Source organism: Kogia breviceps, chromosome 1 (assembly GCF_026419965.1).
Source record: "Kogia breviceps isolate mKogBre1 chromosome 1, mKogBre1 haplotype 1, whole genome shotgun sequence".
Taxonomy (NCBI): Eukaryota; Metazoa; Chordata; class Mammalia; order Artiodactyla; family Physeteridae; genus Kogia; species Kogia breviceps.
Window position 1 is genome coordinate 153780961 of NC_081310.1, and position 15725 is coordinate 153796685.

General features: G+C 42.0%; 1 protein-coding gene across 23 annotated transcripts in view; it reads left to right on the forward strand.

The window, feature by feature from the left end:
- Positions 1 to 15725, forward strand: part of DAB1 (DAB adaptor protein 1) — a 1205719-nt gene that overhangs the window by 841234 nt on the left and 348760 nt on the right. The gene's annotated exons all lie outside the window — the stretch shown is intronic.

Consider the following 15725-nt stretch of genomic DNA (forward strand, 5'->3'; position numbering starts at 1 on the left):
TCTGTCTCTTTGATTCTGAACCTGCAAAAGTCTTTATAGACAGTTTATTCTTGTATCTTGCCTCTGCCTAGTTGTTTTATATATAAGACGGCTGAGAGCAGGGCGATTTGCAAGGTTTCACAGCTAGTTAATGACAGTGTGGGGCCTGTCGTCCAAGTCTCTTGTCCCAGTTTGGCTCATTGCTGTGACAAGGCTCCATGTCTGATGGTTCGCCTTTTTATTTTAAGCAATTTCCCATCCTCTTGATATTACAATTTTGGAATTTTTATTTGGGCTAGCTCTTTAATACTCTCCTAGAAATATGCTGGCATTTGCTGTTGAGATGATTATCTCCCGATCTCCGAAGTTGGGTCAGTGCTCGCTTCTCCTGGGCTCTGTCCCATTAATGCTGGCCCTGGGCACACCCCGTGGCTATGGACCTGTCATAAGCTTCTACCCCTTCAGCACTGAGAGCCTGTGAGACCTGTTTCCATCAAGGAAGGAATCAAAATAGACCCAAGATGGCCAGGGGGAAAAACTACTGAGGAAAGAGGGAGCTGGATCTTTATAAAGCACTTCTTAGGAAATGTCCCTTTACTATTAATAGGAATGGATATTCAATTTTAGGCCCCCTTTTAAAAAAAACTCTCTAGGACCGCAGTTAGACCAGAGGCTGATGGAATGAATATAGGATGGGGTGATTCTGTGGTAAGACATGTCTGAAAGTTTGAGCAGCTGGTGCAGTGGAACAGCTGAGGCACAAACAAACAGCAGCTGATTTTAGCACTTCTTATTTCGAGATGCCCTGGTTTGTTAACTCCAGCGTTTGGCTTACCCATAAGCTCTCTCTTCTCGGAGCCCTCTTGGTGTTTCATCTCACTCTGCTATCCAGGAGCTGTGCAATGTTGGACGAGTGATCCCTCTTTCTGGGCCTCAGAGTCCTGCGTCTTGTTGTGGGAATAGTAACTCATACTTGTTAAGAGCTTGTAATGTGCCAGGCATTTTGCGTGGATCACCCCATTTAGTTTTCCAACAACACCATGAGATAAGCACTCTTATCATGTTTATTGTTTAAGGAGGAAATTGAGCACAGAAAATCGAGGCGCATTTGGCCCACCAATCCCCAGGAAACAGGGGATTTGGGAATTGTTCTGGGAGAGATCTGTTTGGGCCTCTGTCTGTCATACTTACTTGGTTGTTGTTGTTGTTTTTCTTTCCTTTTTTTGGAGGGGCTGTGCCACACAGCTTTGGGGATCTTTCCTTGACCAGGGATTGAACCCGGGTCCTCAACAGTTAGAGTGTGGAGTCCTAACCACTGGACCGCCAGGAAATTCCCTGTCCCTCATACTTTGAATGGGAACTATTGTATGTTCTAGGTGTCCCCCTTCCCACAGACCCCTTTCACATTGGACATCTAGCCATCACACCATCTCTCAGCTGTGGAACCACAAAAAAAGAACATGGCTAAGATTCTGAATTCTTGACTTGCATTTTTCTGGAGAGAGGCTCAAGGTTTCCGTCCCTCTCACAGGGATCTGTCACCCCCAAAGTGTAAGAATCACTGACTTCATGTTACAGTCACTAAGACAACAAACCACTGCAATCAACCATTTGAAGACAAGGAAATAGATCCATTCTTCATGTGAATGTTTAAACTTTCAAAGGCTTGTATTGATTGCTTTTTAATGATATGACCGAATCTTTTGGAGTTGTGTAGTTACAATGGAAATTTGTTGTAAGGAATTTGCCTAGGAACCCAAAGTAGTAACCTGTTTTGTGAGTTAAACTATACTTAATCCAAATATTTCACCAGTATGTCTTTTCACTAAACATTTTCAAAGAAGTTGAAAACAACCCGGACGCGCAGGCTCAGCGGCCATGGCTCCCGGGCCCAGCCGCTCCGCGGCACGTGGGATCTTCCCGGACCGGGGTGCGAACCCGCGCCCCTCGCATCGGCAGGCGGACTCTCAACCGCTGCGCCACAGGGGAAGCCCGAAAACAACTTTTTATCACCAGAAGTGGTGCCACAGGTTCTAACAGTAAAGGATAAAGGATTGTGTGTGTATATATGTATGTGTTTGTGTGCCTATGTGTGCCTATATTTTAGATGGATCATCAGTTTATAGTTAAAAATAAAGCCTAAAATGTGGTGTTTTACAGTTGAGAAGGTGTAGGAGCAGTCCCTTCTTAGTAAATTGCAGTAGGTATTAGTAATTGAATAGTAATAGTAATTAATACTAACAGTGGTTTGCATCTATTGAGCACATATTGTATTAAGCTCTCTTTTTAGGACTCCACATGAATTAACAAATATAATTACCAGAACTGCTGTTTGAAGTAGGTGCATAGCTACCTTGTTCATTTGACAGATGAGAAAATTGAGGTGCAAAGAGCTGAAGGATTTACCCAAGGTAAGTCTGAGAGCCAGGCTAGGATGCGTCCAGTTAACTCTGATGGCAGGTATCAGAGTTATAAGGATATGGAGCAATTTGATATATTCACTCTTTGGCATGACCTTCATTATAACTCCTTAACTCTGAGACTTTTGCCTCTTTCTGGGAGGTCTAAGGTGAAGGAATCAAACATGATTAAATGCCTAACATAGGATAAGTGGCTTTACATATGTTCTTGGTTTTTCAATACTGTCCCATGCATATATTTATTATGGCATTTTTCTGGTTGTTGTAGCTTTACCTTACTCTTAGGTTATGAGCTCTTCACTTATCTCTGTACTGATCTTTTGCTTTAGTAACAAGCCACCCCCAAAATGTCAGTGGTTATTCAGGTCAGCTGCAGCTCAGCTCAGCTCAGTTCTAAGAGTCTTGTCATTCCAGGAACCCAGGCTCTGTGGTTCTCATGGCAAAGGGTGGAAATGCAAGTCTGCACTGAACAACATAAGTGCTTTTAAAGTTTCTGCTCCGTTGGGATGCGCGTTATGTCCACGTATAGCCCATTGGACAAACTAGTCATATGATCAAACCTGCCAATGGGGCAGGGAGTATCCTCCATCTACCTTGAAGTGCTGGCAGTCACACGGCAAAGGGCATAGATGAATAAACCTCTCACCGGGAAGGACACAGATAGTTGGATATCATAATGCAGTATATTACCATCTGAGTGATCCTAGAACTCTACTTTTATTCAAGAGAAAACTGAAGCCTGGAGGTGTTATGTACATACAGGATTACAGAATTTGAACTAGTTTTTCTGATTCCATGTACATGCTCGTTCCCCATCTGGTTTCCAATTTCATCTCTTTCTGCTGTGAAACGTATACTGTATTCTTGGGACACACTGAGTTTTATGTAATTTACCAAAGCAATGTGTACATTCATAATCTGTGACTTGGTGTATAATGTTATATCTGTAATTGCATTTTCCTCTTTCTATCCTGGTAAATGCTCATTTTTTTTCTGAATATTCAGGGCCTCTGAAAGCATCACTTGTTTCTCCTAGGCTGTGTTGGGGGCCCTCCTTCACTGCTGCATGGTGTCCTCTGTTGCCTCAGTGCTTATGTCTCTGCATTTTAGTTGTGCGTGGACTTCTCTCTTCCCCCAACGAAACTGAGAGTTTCTGGAAGGCAGGGGGAGAGGGGCTGCTTTTCAGCTATGGGTCCCTACAGCGGTACAGAGAAGGCGCTGTAAATGTGCATTGAGATAATGAATAGTTGAAGTTTTCCTACATAAGAATGACACGTCATTGTGGGTCAGTAATCTTACATTTCATGTCCCTGTCAAGTCAGTTGGATTTATATCATCCCAGAACAAAGGGCCTAGGAAAATCTGTCCACTATCATGACTTACATGTGTGCCAGCTGCAGATTGTTCTTTCTTTTAAAACTCAGCAATTTTTAGACAATGTGTTTCCAGAGTGAATTTTATCCCTACATTTTCTGGTCTAAAATAGGCTCCAATTATTCTCTTTAATTAAGTGGTTTTATTTTATTAATTGTTTCTGACTTACAGACGGTCCCTCGAGACCCTATATATGTTTCCAAATGAAGCCAGAAAGAAAAGCGCATTAATTATACACACAAACTCCTTTTGGCGAATTAAACGTGATGCACAGTGAACATGAAATGGCTTGCTCTCCTGAGCTATCAATCTTGTCATTAGTGATGGCTTGTATTAGTAGTATTGACATGGGCTTATCCAAATTGGATTCTGCAAAGAGTCATTTTAATTTTGCACAAATGTAAGAAGACAAAGTAGTTTGAGATGCCTGTTTTTTTTTTTTTTTAACCCTCTCTGTTGCCGAGTGACTGGAGCTTCTCTAGTTGTGATACCAACTTCATATTTTATAGTGTTCTAGGGTTTGTAAAACATCGGATGTTACCTTATCAAGCCACAGAGCAACCCTGGGCTTGTTCTGTGCGTCTCACAGGTGAAGAAATTGAGGTTCTGCAGTTAAATTAGGTTACGCCTCGAAGCCTGCAACCAGAAAGGGGCAGAGCCTTTTGAGTTATTCATATTTTTAAACACTTCTCTGAGCAGAGATAGGAATAGAGTTGTGCCTAAGCCCCTTTCCATTCATTTTCAGTGGGAAGCAAAATGGAATTATTAGCACTGTTTGGACACCTTTTCTGTTCTAGGATGTACTGATGAGAAGCTATAATGTTTTTTGAACATGTACTATGTGCCAGGTACTGTTCTAAGCGCTTCACAGGATGACGCAGTTAATCCACACAGTAATAACCCTGTGAGGTAGGATCATTATTGTTCCCAATGTGTAGTTGAGGCACAGAAAGAGTCACTCTCTTAAGGTCACACAGCTAGAAAGTGGCAAAGTTGAGATTCAGACCCCAAAGTTGGGCAGTAGATCCCAGGCTCTAAGTCTACATCTTACTGCGCCCCAGCAGTGATATCCTTCTGTTAAGGGGCATATATGGTCCCCTGCAGGAGGCAGTCAGAATTTCAAAGCAATATTATACATGGCTGTGGTGGCTTTATGATGGCGTCATGGAAGAAGATCATCAGTCCGTCCCTCCAGGAAGCATGGATACATGGTTCTAGGACTGTCATTGGCCACTGCTGAGCTTTGGTCCTGAAACTGCATTGTTTGAAAAGCACATTACATTTCCAAGGCTTCTTTCTTTCCAAAAAGAGCTTGTTGTGATGTTTAGAATACTCTAGGGAAATTACTCACCTTTTGACCTGAAGAGAGAACCCCTTGGGTTGATGGTCTCAGAAGTCATTCACTGAGCCCCCACTGTGTGCTGGATGATTAAGACCCTCAGTAGCTCAAGAGCTTCCCAGGGAATTACATGATAACAACAAAAACAGAAAACAGTTGTTGAAGTTTATTGAGGACTTACTATAGGCCAGTTACCGTTCTGAGTTCTTTACACAACTTTTTATTATAACTACTTTAAGAATAGGTGTTTCACTTGCATTCTGCAGGGCATTGAGTCTGAGCGAGTTTAAGTGATGTGTGCGCTTTAAAGGCAAAGTCTTTTCTCTACAAAAAAGGTTGAGATGATTGAGTTTTACTATCTCTGAAAAGATAATGTTATTCAGCAATATTCATGGAATATCTACTACATGCTAAGTAGTATCCTAGGTCCAAAGGATACAGCAGTGGACAAAACCAAAATCCTGCTCTCAAAATGGAGCTTACATTTTAGTGGAGGCAGATAGGCAATAAATAAGTAGATCTGGTACCAGATGGCGATAAGAGTGATGGAGAGAAATAAAGAAGGGAAGGGGGGGATAAGCAGTAAGTTAGGTTGCAGTTTTAAATAGCGTACTTAGAGAGTACCTATGTGTGTGCTTATTGAGGTTTAATTAAAAATCTAGTCACCACCACCACTTCTGCTTAGGGCCTATGATTTCTCTCCATTGCTTTCATAAAATCCTTATGTACAAAGCTTTTAATAACAGGGCCTTGTCTACTTCTCATTTCATAGCACTTCCCCATAAACTGTGCTCCAGCTTCACTGATACAGCTCTATTTCCTTGAAAATACCACACCCTTCTGTCCTTGTGCCTTTGCGTGTGTCATTTCCTCTGCTGGCAACTCATTCTTCGTCTAGGAAGCTTTTCTGGACATTGCTTACCCTCTCCCCTCAGTTCCACTGCAATCCAGTTCCATAGCACCAGTGTCTGATTTCACATTCTGTCGGCTTTGTGTTTGTGTGGGTGTCCCTCTCCCAGCAGACTGTGAATTCTTCCATAAGGAAATGATTTTCCTTTGTAAGTGCTTAATACATGTAGAAGGAGGGAACATACATAGACAAGGAGGTAGGGAAGAAAGAAGGAGGGAGATACAGGAAGATTAGCCCAAAAGGAAAGGGAGTTAAGAAAGTTAAGAAAGGAGGATGGAAGTTAGGAAGAAAGGAAAGAAGGAAGGGAGAAAGGAAGGAAGGAAGGGAGGACAGAAAAAGAGGAGGAGGAGGGAAGGAAGAAATCAGAGTTTTAAAAACAATTTTACTGAAGTATAGTTGATTTACAATGTTGTATTTAATTTTGCTATACAGCAAAGTGATTCAGTTACACATATGTATTCTTTTTCATATTCTTTTCCATTATGGTTTATCACAAGATACTGAATATAGTTCCCTGTGCTATACAGAAGGACCTTGCTGTTTGTCCATCCTGTATATAATAGTTTGCCTCTGCTAATCCCACACTCCTCATCCTTCCCTCCCTCTCCAAAATCCGGGTTTTTTGATCAGACATGACAAGATCAGAATTGTATTTTCAGGACATTAATCTGGAGATTAATTGTGGAGAGGAAGTTGTCTAATCCTGACACACATCTGCCCCCACTTTGGCAGCTCTTTTAAAGTTTCATCCTTTGGGTCAATAAGACACTGAATTTTCTGTGGCCCCTAGGACTTAACTCTGCTGCTGGTAGAAGGAGGGAAGATAGGGCTGATGGGGGGATATACCTTTGCAAACTTTTCTCGTCCCTCCCAAAGCATGATGAATCGTGGAAGTCCTGATTGAAAATTCTAATCACAGCTCTGCCGTCCTCCAGACCCGACCCGTTGACAGTTGATTCACTCCTTTTCATGCCCGCTGCCTCTCTCTAGTATGGTGGCTCTTATGCAGGAGTCTATCATTAGCAGACAAAGCATGATGGATTGGCCGGGGTTCCCTTCATCCTTAGGACCTGGGGCATGCTTCGTTTTTCAGACTCTCAGGGCATGTGTGGGACATCATCATGAATGAAAGGAGGAAGTAATACCATTTTGGATGTGCCTGTTTGCTGCTGCTGTTTAGAAAGAGAACGATTCATTATGGGGAAAGTAAGTAGATAGCGAGCCTCCCAACCCCTCACCCTCAACCCAATAGCAACTGATACAGAAAATCATTGACCACCATCAGTGCCCCGGCAGAGTCTGGTGATTTCATTGGAGATGTCATACCCTTTTCAAAATCAGAATAGTAAACAATTTCTAAAACTGGATCTCACAAAGAAAAATCAGCCCACATAAAGTCTTTGGACTTCTGAAGTGATCTAAGATCCAAAAGGATTAGGATTGATTGATTTTGATCTTGGAAGTGGGTTCACAGCAGTTCTGAAATCTGTGGTCTCCCTGGACATGATGCTATGAATGTCAGCCAGATACTAGTTTATTTATTTTTTAATTTGATTCTAGAACCCTGAGTCTGTAATGTTTCAGTGAGCAAAACAGTTATGTTTGGCTCCGGCGAAAGATTGATAGAAGCGATTTTCAGCTGTGGAATCAAAACAGAGTGAAAAAATGTCACGTTTAAATAAAATGCAGTACTTGGAGGCATCATGTGGTCTCATAATAAATGAATTCATGGCACAAGGTTGACATATTTTGAAGGAGAATTTCTTTCAAAATTTTGAGGTGATTCATTTTTATGATTAATTGCAGTAAAAACAATTACCAAAGAATTTTTAAGTTAAAGGAAAAGAAGCTTTGAGGTGCTTATAGATAACATCCTATTGCCTTCATTTTTATACTGCACCTCGTGTAGGCGATGGAGTTGTACATCTGTGAAGTTTGGATGAAGGCCCTGGAGCTCTGGGGGTGCTCATTCATCCCAGGCCTCATCTGTTATTTGTAGTTTGGAAGGGGGAGGGGCAGGAAGCCGTAGTGGAAGCGGTGATGAGAAGTCCGCTGGCTTTGGATTCAGACAGACCTGAGTGTGAATAACTCTGTGTGGTCCCAGTCAGGTAAGCTAACCTCTTGGCATCTCCCTTTCTGTTCCTTAAAATTGGGGCAAAACGAGATAGAAATGAATGCTGGGCATCTAGCATAGGGCCTTGTACATACTTAGTAAAGGGTGAAAAACACAATGGCAAGCATCAGTAGTACTTATTTTACCAGCATGGATGGGCATTTACTCTGTTGTCTGTCTGCAGCTCTGTACTTGATGTTCTACAGAGACTGGTCCCAGATCTCAAGGATCTTGTAATCCAGAGAGGAGACGCGTGGACAAATAAGGGGTGCGAAACCAGGGGTAGAAGAGGACTGAACAGAGAGTATCTTCTCAACCTTGTAATCAAGCATAGTGTAGGGCCAGTTCATGTGGAGCTCTCAGAAAATGTCTGTTGAATAAATTAAGTTGAAAAGGTAAGAAATGGGATTAGAAGGTAAAAAAAAAGAAACTCTATGTATTAGTCAGCATTCTCCAGAGAAGCAGAACCAAGAGGATGTGTGTATATATCGAAAGATTTATTTTAAGGAATTGGCTTCATGCAGTTATGGAATCTGGTAGTTCCATGTGATGAACTCCTATATATATTTCAAAACCTGATTCCATGTGTATTACCTCCTTAATGCTACAAAGAGATACACTATTATCTGCAGTCTACAAATGAGAAAGCCATGGTTCAGAAAGGTTGAGTCACCTGTTCAAGTTTCAAAAACTACTTAGTAAAGAACAGATCTGGGCCTCAAACCTATGTTTTCAAGACTCCAAAGTCTTAACTACTAAGTTGCTCTGGTTCCATGCTCACAATTAATTATATTGCAGCATTTTAAGGACAACAGCAGAGGTATATACAAGTCCAAGAGGAGCCAACAAAGAGAGAAGAATTCATTTGGGGGCGCAAAGGAAAAGCAGGGTATCCTTCAGAGGGTGATGTCTAATAGTGCAGATGAAGTCTGAAGGCCATTTGCTGGAGAATTCTCTCTGGTTTGGAGAGGATGGTCTTTTTGTTCTAGCGAGGCCTTCAACTGATAGGATGAGGCCTACCCACCTTATGAAGGGCAATCTGCTTATTCAAAATTCACCAATTTAAATGTTATTCTCATCCAAAAACACCCTCCCAGTTGACACATAAAATTAACTATCTCACCCTAGCAGTAATTTCTAAAGAGATGCATCAGGAAAGGCTCTAAGTTACTAGAATGTCTGAGTTTAAATCTTACTCCATTAGTTTCTATCCATGTTATCTTTGGGCAAATAATTTCTGTGCCTTGATTTCTTTACCTGTAAAACGGAGGTAATGATAGTGCCTACTCAACAGAGTGGTTGTGAAGTTTAAGCGAGTCAGTACAAGGCATTATAGTGAATACTCCATAAACTGGAGCTGCTAATATTGGTAGTAGAAATTTACAAGCATTTAAGCATAGACACAACCTATGCAAACTTAAACTCTCCTTATGTTTTTTTTTTTTTTTTTTAGCGGTACGCGGGCCTCTCACTGTTGTGGCCTCTCCTGTTGCGGAGCACAGGCTCCGGACGTGCAGGCTCAGCGGCCGTGGCTCACGGGCCCAGCCGCTCCGTGGCTGGGGCATGAACCCGTGTCCCCTGCATCGGCAGGTGGACTCTCAACCACTGCGCCACCAGGGAAGCCCTCCTTATGTTTTAGGAAAAAGTAGTTTTTAGATTAACAAATTTTCACATTGCCATGTAAGTATTGTTTGTCATTCACTGTGCTTAAGTACTTTATATGCATTTTCTGATGTAATCTTTATCAGAAACATGGAGTAAGGTATATAATTGTGCCTATTTCCAGATGATAAACTGAGACTTAAATGATGCACTCCAGGTGATACAGTGACTCAGTGGCTGAGTGGTGTCTCCGTTGGAATTCTCTTGACTGTTCACCTGGTTCATTTTCCATCTTTTCATACATATCTGTGTGATGTTGGATGGGACAAAGTCACCTAGGCCTGAGTTTTCTACCTCTTTGCATTTGGAAATTCAGTTATTTTGGGTGTTCAAATTTGAAAGTTTCCTTTTCATGTAAAGGGATTATTTACATGAAATAATGCTCATTTTACATTTAGTTTGATTCTTTCTCTGCATTCATGCCCTTTTTGATTATAACTAGGTCCTCTAGAAAAGGACAGGTGCAAAATACCCTATTTACATGCTAGATAGGCTAGTAGTTATTTCTGAACAGGGAGAAATGACAGACACGTGTGGGTGCTTTATATAAGCTCAGTGTCACTAGACTGGGCTCTTTGCAGGTGAGTGGCCCCATGAAAGTCAGTGATAGCCTTAGCTGAATTCCACTTATTTTTTTTTTTTTTGTGGTACGCGGGCCTCTCACTGTTGTGGCCTCTCCCGTTGCGGAGCACAGGCTCCGGACGCGCAGCCTCAGCGGCCATGGCTCACGGGCCCAGCCGCTCCGCGGCATGTGGGATCTTCCTGGACCGGGGCACGAACCTGTGTCCCCTGCATCGGCAGGCGGACTCTCAACCACTGCGCCACCAGGGAAGCCCTGAATTTCACTTATTTGCAAGGGACCAGTAAAACTCATGTTCGTCCCTGCTTGGGGAAATCACATAAAAAGAAGTGTGTATGTGTAATGTTTGTGCACACGTGTATGTCTGACCCTTTAGCCTGTTCCCTGCCTGTGTCTGCAGCCAACTTGTTATCTTTACTATCCCTCTCCCTAGTATCACTTGATATAATTGCTGCGCAGAATGCCTTGCAACTCCTTAGTGGGTTGTGATCTTCTCTGCCTCCGGACTCCTGAATTCTTCCTGCCTTGAATGTTCAGCTCCCTCCTTTATCTGCCTGACGAACTCCTGTGTATCCTTCAAAACCTGATTCAGACATCAGTCCTCTGAAGGATACCCCCTCCTTTCCTTTGTGTCCCCAAATGAATTCCGTTCTCCTTGGTGGCTCCTCTTGGACTTATGTATATCTCTGTTTTTGTCCTTACAAGGGCACAGTACAATTATTTCTGAGCCTGGAGCCAGTGCAACTTAGTAGTTAACAGTCCTTAGAGTCTGAAAAACCTAGGTTTGAGTCCCAGATCTGCTCTTTACTAGTTTTTGAAACTTGAACATGTGACTCAATGCTTCTGGACCACAAGTTTCTCATTTGCATATAATAGCGTATCTCTTGGTAGCATTAAGGAGGTAATAAACATGAAGCAACTGGCACAGTGCCTGTCCCATGGCGAGCTTCCAAGCAGTGGGGTGCTGGCGTGACTACCTCAATATGTCTTTTCTCTTTGGTTTCATTTGAGCCTCTCTGAGGTCACAGACCTTGTCCTCTTTATTTTTGTATCTCTAGCTCCTAGCACAGCATGTTCAGTAAATCTCTAGTAAGTTCTGTATGAGCCGAATCCATAGAGTCATTTCACAAACCCACAGACTGTGGTTTGCAAACTTCACCATGATCTTTCACTAAGGAGATCTTCACTTTATCATAGTGTCTGGGCATATGACTGGAACAGCTATTTTTCTTTGAAGGCAGCTGATACCAGATGTTTTGATTTTGTGTGGAGTCACCTGGACTTTGGGATTTACTTCTCTTTCCTTCCCAAGGTCATTGTCCCTTTTTAGTGCTGGTCGGAAGTATAAGCATGCCTTTGATTGGCTCAGCCAGACAAGGAACTGGTAATTATTGCTGTTCTCCCTGAGAAGCATCCTACCAAGTTGATCTGAGTACAGAGAAAGCTCATTCCTTTCAGGCCTTGGGGCCAAGTGGGAGCTGCCTTGTCCTTTCTTTGTGTACCTTTCATGAAACATTTAACACCATCAAACAGACATTAGCATGTGGTTTGTTATTACACAGCTTTGAACCTACAGGGGTGGTCAGCTCTATTGGTGAATGATAATGGCAAGTAAGGAAGTAGTAGAGAGTGATGAAATCGAACAGATCTGTGTTCAAATCCTGGATGTGCCACTTATCGGCTGTTGGGACCAAAGACTAGTTCCTTAAGTTCTCTATGCCTCAGTATCCTCATTAAAAAATAAATTGGTGCAGCCGCTATGGAGAACAGTATGGAGATTTCCTTAAAAAGCTAAAAATAGAGTTACCATATGATCCAGCAATCCCAGTCCTGGGCATATATCCAGCAAAGATGAAAACTGTAATTCAAAAAGATACATGCACCCCAACGTTCATAGCAGCACTATTTACCATAGCCAAGACATGGAAAAAAACCTAAAAGTCCACCGACAGATGAATGAATGAAGAAGATGTGGTACCTATATACAATAGAATATTACTCGGCCATCAAAAAGAATGAAATAATGCCATTTAGAGCAACATGGATGCAACTAGAGATTATCATACTAAGTGAAGTAAGTCAGAGAGAGAAAGACAAATATCATATGATATCATTTATGTGTGGACCCTAAAAATATACAAATGAACTTATTTACAAAACAGAAATAGACTCACCAACATAGAAAACAGAGTTATGGTTACCAAAGGGGAAAGCTGAGGAGAGAGAAATTTGGGGTTGACAGATACACAGTACTATATATAAAACAGATGAACAACAGAGACCTGTTGTATGGTACAGGGAACTGTTTTCACTATCTTGTAATAACCTATAATGGAAAATAATCTGAAACAACAACAACAACAACAAAAATACATAGTGCTGTACACCAGAAACTAACACAACATTGTAAATCTTGTACCTCAATAAATTTAAATAACAACAAAGAATTAACAAAACAAGAGTAAGGATAAAAATAGTGTCTGCCTCATAAACATGAACGCCAACTGACTTGATGGCTATGTAGCTTATCACAGGGCTCACCACGTGGTAAATTGTGAATAAAGGGTAGCTGATCAGGACAGCGATTCGGGATGATGTGCCCTTGTGGGCTAGGAGAAAGGGCACTGGGCTCTTGCCCGTGTGGCCTTTGAAGGAATCAGGTCCATTTCAAAATGTTGGTGCCATTTGCAATGGTTTTCTTCTGTTGAGATGAAGTATTCCGTGCCTGTCATTTCTTGCCCATGAATGAGTGTGTCTATCTCAGAATTGCCGTATGATGGTGAGATTGTGCAGACATCCTTGGTAAGGAAAAGAGGCTACAATCACTGTTTTATTCATATAAAAATATATTCTTTTGTGGTGACTCTTGGACAAACTGCCGATGAATGTGCTTCATTTTTGTCCATAGCTTTCTTTTATGTGTTCTTTTCCCCTTAGGAGGGAAAATTCTCCCCATCACGTGAACGTACCTCATGCAGAATTCCTCTGCAGCCACTGAACTAGTGCATGTTACTGTCTCCTTTAAGGTGCCTAAGTGGTAGGACTATATGTTAATCATCAGTCCTGAAAGGTGTCATTTAACAGCAGGGGAAATATGTTACTCTGTGCATTAATGGAAAAGAGATTATTTTCAAACATTTCAAAGCCCTGAGGACTCTCTTCAGAGAACTTCCTTTTTTTTTTTTTTTTTTTTTCCACTACCCATTTAGAGAAGAGGTACCACAGCTTCCCATGATTTAGAAATAGGGCTTAAGGTCTAGTGAAGGAAGCTTAATGTCAGAAAATTAAAGGCAAAATGTGTGATGCTCAGGCAGTCTGGGTGCTACACAGAGCCCTAACACACACACCAAAAAACAAAAAAAAAACAAAAAAACAACAAACACAACCTTTTACCCAAAGTGCAGTGGTGATTTCACAAAAGCAAGGTTAGGATTAGAGAAATGCTCAGAAATTCTACCAATGTCTGATGGTTTGGGATGGGAAATATCCCACTTAGAACGTGAAGAAGAGATAAAAGCAAAGAAATACGGAACAAAAAGGAAGGCTGTGTTGAAGGACCCAGGGTCACAGAGGAAGAAGGTTTGACCCTCTTTAGAATGGTGAGGGAGGGTCAGGATCACTTGCCTAGAACTTGAGATACTAAAGATTTTCTGTTCCCAGGTAGGGAAGGAAATGGGTCTGAACTGTATGTTGGCTGTCATGGCCTCCCCTACAAATGGCTGAACCTATCTCTTACCTCTGTAGGCAGAACGCTGTTTTGGGGAAGAATGAAGGAGCTAGGCCAGGGGCAAGAATGGCTTCTCCCCTGGAGAACTTTGGGGTCTTCTTGGAGTGGGAAAAGGACCCAAGCTACAGATTGAGGGATAAACAAGAGAGGTGTTTCCAGAGGGGGAAAAGCCAGGTGACATGGCTCAGGCTTTTGTGTAGTCAGGTAGGAGACAGTGGGCTGCTGATCAGATACTGAGATAGCATGGTAGAGGTACTTGTGGGGGGGCGGGGGGGGAGAAAAGCATCCTGATTGGTTCCTGGAGGGTAGATTGGTTTTCATTTCTGACTCTGGCAAGGGGAGTGATGTGGGGGAAGCTATTTCACCTTTCTGTGCCTCAGTTACTTCACCTGTATAATGGGGTGGTAAGACCTATGTCACCAGTACTTGAGACCTTAAATGAGGCAACAGTTACAAGCTCTGTATATATATATATATATATATATATATATAATCTACACACATATATGTATACATATGTGCGCGCACACACACACATATATATGTATGTCGTGCTGAGCCTGGCTCATAAATACTGGTTCCTGCTTCTCAGCCACCCCTCAAGTATTTTGCAACCATTTATTTATATTGCAAGACATAGAGCAAGGGTCATCTCCTGTGTGAAGGCACAGCTGCCCCCTCTCCTTGGCTTTTCCTCTGTCCTCTTCTGTTGTAGTCCCTGTGACAGTTTAGCCGACTTGTGAATTTCTCAGTGGTCTGTTTCCTGCAGTGGACGCTGAGCTTCTGGGGGCCAGAGAAAATCTACTCATCTCTGTGCAGGCATACCTCATTTCACGGTGCTTTGCTTTATTGCCTTCGTAGATACTGTGTTTTTTTACGAATTAAAGGTGTGTGGCAACCCTGCATCGAGCAAGTCTGTTGGCACATTTTTCCAACAGCATCTCCTCACTTCATGTCTCTGTCACATTTTGGTAATTCTCTCAATATTTCAGACTTTTTCATTATTGTTATACTTGTTATGGTGACCTGTGATCAGTGATCTTTGATGTTACTACTACTACAACTCACTAAAGGCTCAGACAATGGTTAACATTTTTGAACAATCAGATATTTTTTAATTGAGGTATGTATGTTTTTAGACATAATGCTGTTATACACTTAGTGACTATAGTATAGTGTAAACATAACTTTTATATGCATTGGGAAACCAGAAGAATTCGTGTGGCTCACTTTATTTTGGTGGTCTAGAACCAAACCCCCAATATCTATCTCTGAGGCTCCCATCTCTCAGCAACTTGCCTGGCGCAGAGGAAACAGTAAGTTGTGAGTGCTACATCAGTTTGTCTTTTTTAGACTTGTGTTGATACGTCATTTGAGGTGAATTTATAGTCCTGTGCTTCCCCAAGTACCCTCTCTGATTGCAACAGGTCATGTTGATCAAAGGGCCAAATGCTCCATCTAGAAGAGAACCTGGAACGTTGTTGAGATTAGTTCATTTTCCTGAGGTTAGAATGCAAACAAAGAAGTTTTGCTGCAGTGTCAGAGGAGTGATGAAGCTCCGAAGCTCATCCACAGACAGCAGTGTGGTAACACCCTTGTTTTTCACCCCCCCCCCCCGCAT